Source organism: Hippopotamus amphibius, chromosome 16, assembly GCF_030028045.1.
Source record: "Hippopotamus amphibius kiboko isolate mHipAmp2 chromosome 16, mHipAmp2.hap2, whole genome shotgun sequence".
Classification (NCBI taxonomy): domain Eukaryota; kingdom Metazoa; phylum Chordata; class Mammalia; order Artiodactyla; family Hippopotamidae; genus Hippopotamus; species Hippopotamus amphibius.
The window spans coordinates 55,906,539-55,919,561 of NC_080201.1; positions in this window are offsets into that span (position 1 = coordinate 55,906,539).

Below are 13,023 nucleotides of genomic sequence, written 5' to 3' on the forward strand. Positions count from 1 at the left end.
GGCTCCCACAGCGGCCTGGCCCCTCCCACCCGCGCAAGGTCACGCCCATGCAGGTCAGGACCACGCCCTTCGGCGCCCCATTGGTCTGTCCTTGAATCCTGGACCACGCCCCTGAATTGACCACGCCCCTCCCCGCAGCTACAAGAGGGACCAGGCTCCCCGAGGGTGCAATAAGGACCCTGGGCTCCTCCACACCTTCCCCACCCCTCGCCTGAAACGAGCGTTTATTGAACACGTACCATGTGCCAGGTCCGGTTCTAAGTAAGCACTTCACAAACGTTATCACATTTAATTCCTAGAGCAACCAACTCTTTGAGGGTCTCCTGTTACCCCCATTTTACAGATGAGGAAACTGAGCCTCAGCCATTTGACATAACTTCGTTGCTAAAAGAAATCCCACTTCACATGTCTCCAACCCTCGACAGCTGGGAAATTGCTCCTCAAATCTTTCATCTATCCCTTGAAGAATCAACACAGTGTTACTGCAAGGGCTCAGGGGATTGAGTTCAGTGAACACCTGACAAAACATGTAGCGCTGAGCCTAGCACCCAAGGGACACTCAATTCAATGGGTGGCACTTATGAACCTATGAAGTGCCAGGCACTGTCCCAAACACTGGAATACAACAGGGAACAAAACAGTCTTGGCCCTTAAAGGGTAAGTATTACTAGTCCTGTCATTAAGAAAACCTGATTTTCAGATGACAACTGGGGCCCAGGAATGTGGCATGTGGCTTGTCCAAGAGCACACAGGTAGACAGAGGGAAAACTGGGATTCAAACATAGGACAAGATTAATTTCAGAGCCCAAAGTCACTGAAAGTAGGGGGCCCTTCCTAAGAATGGATCATTGCTGATATTTAATTTTGTCTGATACATGAATTTTCTTCTCCCTGGATTTCTGGTCTCCAAGGATTCTTTTTCTTTCCTAGGTCAGCCAAAGGCAAGATTAGGCTCAGAGGGGACCTAGATGGGGGTAATTGTGGCAGTTGGGGGGGCCCTGCCTCTGCTCCATCCCACTCCTGTCCTTCCCTTGCCATGATCTCAGGTCCTCAGGATGGGGAGGGTAGCAGATGGCCTGGGGTGGAAGGGGTGGCCGCCCATCTGTCCCCTCCCCCCCATTGTCCCCAGAGTCAAGGGGAATGGGAGGGGGTTGTGGTCCACTGCAGTCTGGATCCTCCCCCTCCATCTTCTTGGAGGGAGCTGAGGAGCTGGTTACCATGGAGACAGAGAAGAGGCAGAGGGATGCAGGGAGATACTGGGGTCAGGCAGAGATCCACACCTTAGACCCTTTGAGTCACATATCCTGACACCACACAGGTATATATATCCCAACATCCACGGAGTCAGATGTGAAGTTCCCCCCAACACACACAGAGTCATACTGGCCCCCCTACGGACACACAGGTGCACACTCAACAGTTTTACACAGGCACACTCTGATGTATGAGACTCACAGGGCGTCGGCATACACCCCCCCCCATAATGCATAATTCACATTCACTTATGTGGATCCAAGCCACACCACAGGCTCTCGTGCACAAATAGATACATATCTAATATCTGAGTATGTCCCAGGTGCACCTATTCAGAGCCAAAACAACTCCACACTTAGCCACACACACCCTGAGAAGTTACAAGCACAGGATCAAAGCCATAAGACATACACAGCCTATGTTACATAAGGCATACATGTTAGTGACATGTGACATATAGACTGACAAACAGACTCAATTGTGTCCTCCACACTAACTGGGGAATCATACACATTTAGATACATGGCCCACGTAGACTAATGCACAAAATGCACGGGACCTCAGGCCACTCAGCACACACACAGCACACATGGAGTCCCATGTGCTACTCAGCCCCCACCCTCAAGTCATGCCTGCAGCCCCAGCTCCACACACCCCCCCCAAGCCCTCCCATTTGGACACACACAACAGCACGGTCGGTCACGCACTCACACTCACACACAAACACAAACCTCCTCCTAGATATTTTTAAACCCAGGCTAGTTCCGCTGCTATGGCAACCGCCCCAAACCCATTGCCATAGCAACCTAACGTCAGCTTTCCAAGCACCAAATCCTGGGGGATTGCAGGGCCCCAATCAGAGGCCGGTGGAGGGGGATGCTTCACCCTCTGCCACCATCCGTGCCACCCCAGTACCCCCACCCTAGAGCTGTCAGGGAAGCAGTCACCCTAGGCTGGAGAGGGGCTGGAACCAGGGATTCAAGACCCCCAGACTGAGCTGGAGGCAAGGGCAGCTCTCAACTGGCTTTCTCCTCCTGCCCCTTCAGAGCTTTATGGAGGGGCTCATGGGACAAAGGTCAGCCTGTACTGGACACGCACAAGCCTGGCTTTGAAAACTACCTCTGCCATTTACATGCTGTGTGACTTCGGCATGTCCTTACCCTCTCTGAGTCTCCTGTTCCTTAATTTGGAAAGTGTTGTTGCTGCTGATGCTAACGTCCCGAAGGACTATTGTGACTTGGTGGTTAAAAGCCAGGCAAATCTGCATCCAGATTCTGACTCTCTTGCTTCCTAGCTGTGCAAACTCGGGCAAGGGCCTTTCTTTCTCTGCGACAAAGTTGGGGGGCAAATAGTAGTCCAATTACATAGGGCTGTTGGGAAGATTCCCAACCACGGGGTGTGGCCACTGATCTAAGAACACTGCAAGTCTCCCAACTTATTTGTCTTAACCATGGCTTTATGGGTAGGTACAATTATTATACCTATTTTGCAGAAAAGGAAACTGAGGCTCAGTGAGCTTGCCTGGGATGACACAGCGACAAAGTTTTGAAGCATGAGATTTGAACCGAGGCAGTCAAAGATGTGTCCTTAGCCATTGCTCTCTCTTGCCTCTCCAAGAAGGTAGTTTGGAGAAGAGTGATAGAATGGTGGATTCTTGGAAATATGTTCTAGCCTCAGTTTTCTAGCCTGCAAAATGGGGGTTCAAACAGTACTGCTGGCTGGGGTGTTGAAGGATCTATGAGGCAGCTTGCACCTGGGGGCTCTGAGGATGAGCTGGCACAACTGAGTTCTGTGTGTGGGTGGGGAGCTGACTGGGAGAGGCAGGGCCAGTGGGCGAGTGGGCAGGCTCAAGAGGGAGGTTGGCTGGGACTCAAGCCTTGCTCTCCTCCTTCCCTGCTTGGCTTTCTCCAGTATGAGCCTCAGTCTCACCATCTGTCAACTGGGAATCATAACAGTGCTTGGGGTGTGGCCGGGAATCCAAGGCCAAAGCAGGTGAAATCACTTGGCGTGGGTCCCAGCAAAGAGAGAAATCTAAGCCGATATTAACATCATCCATCCAGTCTGTACATGGGATTTAGGAGAGGCAGGTCTGTGTAGCACAGGGTTTGGCAAAATGTTTTTGACCCACAGTAAGAAATACATTTACAGCATGATTCCAATGCATGAAACTGAAACAAAATCTTCTTGAAATCATACTTCACCTATACCTTAGTCTATACTATGTACACAGACTGATCTATTCTAGGCCATTGAAAAATGCTGGTTGATTTCACAATCCACTAACCAGTTGTGACCCGCGGTATGAAAAACCCTGGTGTGGAGGTTATCAGGTAGAATCCTGGAGTTGCTGGAGGATTTTTATTTTTTTTGGCCGCACTTCGTGGCTTAGTTCCCCAGCCAGGGACTGAACCCAGGCCCACAGCAGCGAAAGTGCCGAGTCCTAACCCTTGGACCGCCAGGGATCTCCTTTGCTGGATGATTTTAAGCAGGGGAGTGACATGGGCATCACAGGGCAACGGAGGTGGAAGGGGCCAGCTTGGAGGCTGAGACTGAGCCAGAACAGACTCCACGGAGGAGGAGTTCTTTGCCTCTCTTGCTTCCTAGCTGTGCAAACTCAGGCAAGGGCCTGAACCCCAGCAGGGGCAGGAGAGCTGGAGGCCTGTGATCAGAACCCAATATATAGAGCAGTTAACGCAGCGTATCTCACACAACGTATCGTGGTTTTGAGCAGTGACCTGAAAGGCAGATCCTCACTCATCCATCTGACAAAAAATTTTTGAGCACTTACTATATGTCGGGCGCTGGAGTTATGGCAGTGAACAAAACAGACACAAATTCCTGACCTCACGAGCTCACATTTCAGGGAGGTAGACAATAAACAAGTAAAAGAAGTAAAACATAGTCTGTTTAATGATGGTAAATGCCATGAAGAAAAATATATTAAGGAAGGGGGATGAGGGATTGGGGTTCAGGGGAGTGGAGGGAGGCTGCAGCTTTTTCATTTTGGCCAAGCAGAGCAGCTTGTAGGATCTCAGTTCCCCGACCAGGGATGGAACCCGGGCCCTGGGCAGTGAGAGTGTGGAGTCCTAAGCACTGGACAACCAGGGAATTCCCTGCAGTGTTTTTTTTTTTTTTAATAAATAAATGCATTTATTGGCTGTGTTGGGTATTCATTGCTGCACAAGGGCTTTCTCTATTTGCGGTGAGCGGGGACTACTCTTCGTTGTGGTATGCGGGCTTCTCATTGCGTGGCTTCTCTTGTTGCGGAGCATAGGCTTCAGTAGTTGTGGCACATGGGCTCAGTGGTTGTGGCTCACAGGCTCTAGAGCACACGCTCTATAATTGTGGCGCTCGGGCTCAGTTGCTCTGCGGCATGTGGGATCTTCCTGGAGCAGGGATCAAACCTGTGTCCCCTGCATTGGCAGGCGGATTCTTAACCACTGTACCACCTAGGAAGTCCCTTCCCTGAAGTTTTAAGTAGAGTGACAAGGAAGGCCTCGCTGAGGAGGTGATGCTGGGCAGAATATGAAGGAGGTGAGGGAGTAGGCCATGTGGGTCTCTGGGGGAAGACCTGGTGCAAAGGCCCTGGGGCCAGAGTGCACCTGGCCTGTTGGAGGAAGAAGGAGGAGCCAGGGAAGCTAGAGAAGAGTGGGGGAGGGGAGAGCAGCAGGGATGAGGCCAGAGAGTTAGGCAGGGAACACACTGTGTCTGCCTTGAAGGCCACTGTAAAGACTTAGCTTTGACTCTGAGTGAGATGGGCACTGTGGGAGGATTTTGAGGAAGGACCTGAGCTGACTTAGGGTTTATTACAATATCCTTCTGGCTGCATGTGAAGAACACTCTGTGGGTGGCTAGGGTAGAAGTAAGGAGCCCAGTGAGGAGGTGAGAGGTGCTGGTGGCTGGACCAGGGCGGTAGATAGCATTGCAGCTGGGGAGACATCACTGGAGTCCCAGTTCTCTCATGTGACTTTGGGCAAATCATTTCACCTCTCCAGAGCCTCAGTTTCCCCATTTGCAAATGTGAGTGATAAGAAAGCACACAACTCTCAGGGCTCCTGTCTGGTCTCAGTGCGACAGAGCATATATAGCCCTCGGCACAGACTGTGTACTCCACAAACATTGCCTGCCGTTGTCAATGATATTATCTGCCAGGCTCCCAGACCAGAGAGGTTCTGTGTCCTGTCCAGAGGGGCAAGGATGGGCTTTGTTTTTTAAAAACATTTATTTATTTATTTCATTGCACCAGTCTTAGTCATGACAGATAGGCTCCTTAGTTGCGGCATGCAAACTCTTAGTTGTGGCATGTGGGATCTAGTTCCCTGACCAGGGATCAAACCCAGGCCCCCTCCATTGGAAACTCAGAGTCTTAACCACTGTGCCATCAGGGAAGTCCCAAGGATGGGGTTTGAAAAGGAGGATGAAGAGAGGAGGTCTGATCGCGTGTGATGATCCTGTATTTATCTGATCTTGGGTATACTTGAGTCAGAGAATCTTGGAGCAAAAATTCTTGTGCTGAGGAGGGACTTGAGGGTCTTTTATTCCTAACAGCCTTTTTTGTAGGATGGGGAAATGAAGCTCCAGAGAACAGTTTTATCTTGCCCAGGAGCCCACAGTGAGTTGGGGGCTGAGCTAGGGCTAGAATCCATCCCCCTCCTGTCTCTCAGGCCTGTGTTCCGGGTCCTGGCTGCCTCCTTGGTGATCGTGGCATCTGACCACATCCCCTCCCCCACTCCACCCCCAGCCTCAACATCTTCCTATGACTTCCAACTGCCTCTGGGATAAATTCCAAACTCTCTCAGTCGCTTGGGCCAAAAACCTTGCATTCGCCCTTGACACCCCCTCTTTCCCTCACATCCACATCCAATCCGTCAGCAAATCTTTGCTGTTGCACCTTTAAATTCCAAGTCTGACCCCATCTCTCCACCTCTATTAACACCACCAAGGTCCAGGCCCCCATCAGCTCTGTCTGGACTCTCACAGGGGCTGCTTTCCTGGGCTCCTGGCTTCTGCCTTTGCCTATCCTTTTGACAGCAGCTGAGCCATCCTTTAAAAAGGCAAGTCAGATCAGGCACTGTGTTATATGCAAGAGAAACAAAAATGGGGTTTCTGTAGGAAACAATATAGATTTCTTGCCTTACGCTTGGTGGAGAGAGGAGGAGATTTCTTTGCATCTCTGCATCGTGTGTGGATGGGGAAACCAAGGCATCAAGAGGTTAAGTCACTTGCAGTAGAGCTGGGAAATGAACCCTGACAGCCTGGCTGCTGAAGCTACTCCCTTAACTTTATTACACTGCCTCTCTTCCTCAGCAATCCTTCTCTTCTCAGTCAAATTTTCTAGGTACACCCCACCCCCTCCATAACTTCCCCCCTCCCTGGGAACTTCCATGCTTGTCGAGCTTAGAACCACAAGTGCATAGGCTGAAGCTGATTCTACACAATCATCTTTGTGGAATTTAATTTTAGTAATTTTCCCCCTTCGTCTGCCCCCTCCCACAAGTACCCACCCTAGTGTGCTTAATTTTTGGTCTCCAATCCTTCTTCTATTCTTTTGTGAAGATCCCTGTGTATCCTTAAGGTCAGTTTTGTTGTCTGTGTTTTAAATTTCCCAAAATGTCACTGAGCGCCAAGCTCGTTATCTTCCTTTGTGTGTGGGTTTCTTTCTTTCTTTCTTCTTTTTTCTTTTCTGAGAGCTCTTGATGTGGCCGTGCTTATTTCCAGCTCCTGAGGAGTGAGTCTTATAGACTCTGGAGAGGCTGCCTGGGTTCAAGTCCCAGCCTGGCTGCCCGCTAGCTGAATGACCTGGGGCAAGTTACTGAACCTCTCTGGGCTTCAGTTTCTCGATCTGTAAAACTGGGGTTGTTAAATCTTGGTACCTTTATCACAGGATCATTGCAAGCTGACGTCTTAGAGCATTTCGGAAGCAATTCTAAGCATTGCTGACATTGAATGTCAGCTTCTACCTCTTATACTGCTGTGGGGTGTTCCAGGACATATTTTACATTCCACTTAAAAATTTTTTTTTTTACTTCATTGAAGTATAGTTGATTTACATTCCACTTCTTGACACAATGATGGGCATCAAATTCTTTCTAATTCTTTGCAACCTAAACTCTACTAAAGGCTCATCCTTATACACACCTCATTTGGACAGTGGGGAAATGAGGTTGTCCGGCATCCTCAGATTTAATTTCTCAAAGTATTGTCAGATTGTTCCCTGGAAAGGATACACCTATTAATACTTCAGTGCCCAATGACCTGTTCTTCCACATACTTCTCCAGAACTTGGTGTTCTTAGACTAAATTTGGCCAATCTAATGGATCTGAAGGTATTGCTTTATGTACTTTCTTATGTACATCAGTTAAGCTTCTCTGGGTTGCTTTAGTTTTCATCTCCACCCAGAATTACTACAAACTTACGTGTGTGTGTGTGTGTGTGTGTGTGTGTGTGTGGCTTAGAATCCTAACACTTTAATATTTTAGCCACTGTCACTGTAAACAAGGGATCATTACAGTACCTCCTGGGACTTCCCTGGTGGTCCAGTGATTAAGACTCCACGCTTCCAATGCAGGGGACTGTGCTAAGGACTTTGTATTAACTCATCCATTACTCACAAAAACACTATGAGGTGCATGCTCCAGGTGTCACTCCCATTTTACAGATGAGAAAACCGACAGAGAAATTGACTAGAAGGAGCAGAGCTGAGATTCAAAACCAGACAGACACACTCATTCACCACCTCACTGTCTCTGAATGAGATGATGCAGGAAAAACACCTAGGGCTTAATAAGGCTCTGACTTATCAGAGCTGTAATAATCACACAGGACAATCCAGAGGGGTTTGAGGGATGTTTGCTAATTGCCTTGGCAAATTGGATAATGGATTCAGCTTTGGGGACATTTTACAAGTAGAGTAATAATAGCATCTCACATTAAAAAAAAATCATGTTAAGAGTGTGTGAAACTGGAAAGGGACTCACCTGGACCTCTGTTCCCCCATCCTGTTAAGGGATAAGGTTCGGGAAAATCCTGGTCCCTATTCTTTTCACAGCCCCTTTGTTTCCCCAAATCAAAGCACTTATAACTATCACAGTTGCCTTCCTTTCCAGTGCTCACCAGGTTGCAAGTCCTGTTCCCAGCTTTTATGTGAATGAGATCACAGGCAATTCTCATCTAACTCTCCTTCTCATCTGCCATGTGTCTGCACCTGCTGAACGTGGCTGGACAAAAACACACACTGTAGTGAGCCTGGGTGTACCGTAATTTCATGCCTGGAAGTCCCACTCACGCCCATTCACTCTCCCACATTCCTGGAAGCGTATTTCACACCTTCTCTTCCCTCCTGCAAACTCTACCGCCTCCTTCGTGTCCTCACTCTCACCCTTGACCCTACTCCTGTTTTAAATCCATCAGAAGAGAATTTCTACAGATTCCCTACACATTTATCCCAGCTACCTGCACCAGATACCCTCTTCTCTGCCCTCCCTCCTGCTAATGATGGCAACCACTCCTAGCTGAGGCCACTTCTTCACGTGTGCACTACATCCCATCCCCTCTTGCCTACTCAGGGACGTAAATTAAGCAATTCTCCCCTCTCCTGCATCATCAGTTCTCCCCTCTCTTCTGGACCATTCCCATTGGTGTAAAAACACGATGTAATACAAACAAGCTTTATTAACCCTGTCTAGCTGCAGCTCCAATGGTCTGCTGCTTTTTACAACAACAAAACCCTCCAAAAAATTATCTGTACTAATGTCTCCAATTCCTGTCCTCTGATCCTTCTTGAATCACTCCAGTTAGTGTTTGGCTTCGCCACTTGGCCAAATCAACCCTTGAGGCTACCAGGAACCTCCCTATGGTTCAATCCAATAGTTCAGTGCCCTGCCTTCATGTTACTTGAGCCTCCTCTCAGACAGTCATACCCTCTTCCTAGGTTTATTTTTATCCCTTGACTTCTAAGACACCCCACTGTCATGAATTCCCTCCTATCTCAGTGGCTGCTCCTTCTCGGACCCTTCTGTTTTTTCTTCCTCATCTTTGGGGTCTTTAAGCATTGGAGGGTCTTGGGGGCCCATTCCTTGGTCCTCTTCTCTTTTCTCTTTCCACTTACTCCTTTGGGGATGGCCTCCCAAATTCATCCTTCCATCTATCTATCTATCTATCTATCTATCTATCTATCTATCTATCTATCTATCTATCTATCTATCTATCTATCTGCCTGCCTATCCATCCATCCATCTATCCATCCATCCACCTACCTACCTATCTAATCTGTCTATGTATCCATCCATTCTTTCTATCTATCATCTATCCATCTATCTATCTATCTATCTATCTATCTATCTATCTATCTGCCTGCTTGCCTGTCTATCTACCTATCATCTACCTATCTATCCATCCATCCACCCACCCACCCATTCATCCACCCATCAATTCTATCTACCTACCTATCTATCTGTCTTTCTGTCTGTCTGTCTATCCAACCATCCATCCATCCATCCATCCATCCATCATGCATCCATCCATCCACCCACCTACCTACCTACCTATCTAATCTGTCTATGTATCCATCCATTCTATCTATCTATCTATCTATCTATCTATCTATCTATCTATCTATCTATCTACCTACATATCTGTCTGTCTAGGTTGGACCTCACCCTTGAATTCAGGCTCATCTATTCAGCTACCTTCTCAACACTTCCACTTGGAAATCTATTAGGTACCTCAACACATCCAAAATCAAACTCCCGATCCCCACTCTCCCCTGCCTCCCTCACCTGCTATTCATCTAATCTCAGTAAATGGAAACTTCATCTTGGCAGCTTCTCAGCTCAAAAACCTTGCAATCATTTTTGACTCCTCTTTCTCTCCCTCCCAACACCCAATCCATCAGCAAATTCTGTCAGCTCTACCTTTAGAATAGATGCAGATTCTAACCACGTCTTTCCACCTCCACTGCTACCACCCTCAGGAAAGCCACCATCATCTCTCATCTGAATGACTTTTTTTGTGATCTTTTGCTTAAAAATTGTTTTATTGAGGTGAAAGCCACATACCATAAAATTAACCGTTTTCAAGGGCACAGACCAAAGGCATTTCATACATTCACAATGTGGTGAAAGCATCATCTCTGTTTAGTTCCAAAACATTTTCATCATCCCCAAAGGAGTCCTCACACTCATTAAACAGTGACTTCCCTTCCCCACCCCCCACGCCCCAACTCTGCTTTCTGTCTCTATGGATACGCCTATTCTGGAAACTTCATATGAATGGAATCACACAACAAGTGATTTTGTGTGTCTGGCTTCTTTCACTTAGCACAATGTTTTCAGGGTTTATCGATGTTGTAGCACGAATCAGTACTCCATTCTTTTTTATGGCTGAATAATATTCCATTGTGTGGATAGACCATATTTTATTTATCCAGTCATCTATTGATCGACATTTGTGTTGTTGCCACATTTTGGTTATCATGAATGGTACTACTATGAAGATTCATAGAAAGTATTTGTTTGAACAGAAGTTTTCAATTCTCTCGGGTATTTACCTAGGAGTGAAATAGCTGGGTCAGGGATTTCTCTGGTGGTGCAGTGGTTAAGAATCTGCCTGCCAGTGCAGGGAACACGGGTTCAATCCCTGGTCTGGGAAGATCCCACATGCTGTGGAGTAACTAAGCCTGTGCGCCACAGCTACTGAAGCCTGCTTGCCTAGAGTGCAGGCTCTGCAACAAGAGAATCTACTGCGATGAGAAGCCCTCGCACCGCAACGAAGAGTAGCCCCCACTCACCGCAACTAGGTAAACCCTGCATGTAGCAATGAAGGCAAAACACAGCCAATAAGCAAATTTATTTTAAAAAAAAAGGAATTTCTGGATCATTCGATAATTCTATTTCACTTTATGAGGAACCACCAACATGTTTTCTGCAGGTTGCACCATTTTGTCTCATTGGAATTATTTTAACAGCCTATTCCTAACAGAGTAGGACTGCTCAAGACATGAGTAAAATTGTGCCCCGGCTGCCCTCCACCTTCAATGGGTCCCTTCTCACTCAGAGCAAAACCCAAAGACCTCACGATGGCTTTTAAGACCCTGCACAACTTGGCTTCTGGCTCCCTCCCAGACATCTTCTACCACATTCCCACTCACTCAACGTTGGCGTCCTCTCTGTTCTTCCTTTTTTTTATTTTTAAAATGTTTTTTATTTTATTATTATTTTTTAAGGCAGTCTTGTCTATTTTTTAATTTTATTTTATTTTATTTGGCTCACGGGCTTAGTTGCTCCGCAGCATGTGGGATCTTCCCAGAGCAGGGATCGAACCCTTGTCCTCTGCATTGGCAGGTGGATTCTTAACCACTGTGCCACCTAGGAAGCCCCTCTTCCTTTTTTTAAAGATTTTATTTTATTTTATTTTTTTGGCCATGCTGCATGCGGGATCTTAGTTCCCCAACCAGGGATCCAACCCACGCCTCCTGCAGCAGAAGTGCCGAGTCTTCACCACTGAACCGCCAGGGGAGTCCCCTCACTGCTCTTTAAATGCATCAGGCATGCTCCCAACCTCAGGGCCTTTGCACTCATTGTTTCCTTTTCCTGGCATGCTCTACCCTTGGACCACAGGACTGGCTCCTTCACTTACCTCAGGTCTCTGATATAAGCCAGCTTCACCGAGACACTTCTTTGACTATCCTGTCCCCTTTACTCTGCTTTATTTTCTCCACAGCACTTATCACCACCTGGCATTTATTTATTTGCATTTAATTGTTTGTCTCTCTTTCACTAGGGCGTGGGCTTTTTCTGCCTGTTCACTGAAGTAACTACTCTCAGCACATAGAGCCTGGAATATAGAAAAGTGCCTGGAATATAGAAAAATGCCTGGAACATAGCAGGTGTTTAGCAAACAATTGATGAAGGAATGAATGAAGGCACTGAACTCCATTTACAGATGAAGAAAGCTAAGCTCACAGATGACACCGGACTTATGGGCAGTTCCAAGGTGGTAAGAGGAAGCCTTGAGAGATTTTATTGTTTTCCACTTGCTTTGGGGTTCTAACCCAGGTCTCTCTGATTGCAAAGCCCCCAAGTTCTTAATAGGACTGTTTAGTGGACTTTATATCTGGGCCTCATAAGAACCCCAAATGTTAGTCTTTTAGCAATACTCAATCTATAGGTGGGAAAACTCACACCCAGAGAGGGAGGGGGGCCCCACAGCCAGTTGGTGGCAGTGTCAGGACCAGCTATTATGCTTCAGGGCAGGATCTCTGGCGTTAGCTTCTGCCACACAGTAGACATTCAGTTCAATAGATGCACGATGACAGGTATTCAGAGTGGGTTTATAGTAAAGCTCGCCTAAACTTCAGGGCCCCTGATTTGCATAGGCCCTTCCATGGCCCTAGCAAGGTGTTCCTATGGTCTGATGTTTTTGTAAAATTCACAAAAGGAAGGTATTTAAAAGGCAGTTGGTTAGGGGCTTCCCTGGTGGTGCAGTACTTGAGAATCTGCCTGTCAATGCAGGGGACATGGGTTCGATCCCTGGTCTGGGAAGATCCCACATGCTGGGGAGCAACTAAGCCCCTTTGCCATGAGCCCATGTGCCACAACTACTGAAATCCACACCTAGAGCCCATGCTCTGCAATGAGAGAAGTCACCACAATGAGAAGTCAAAGCATCACAATGAAGAGTAGCCCCCGCTTGCCACAACTAGAGAAAGCCTGTGTGCAGCAACGAAGACCCAATGCGGCCATAAGTATATAAATAAATAAATCAGTTGG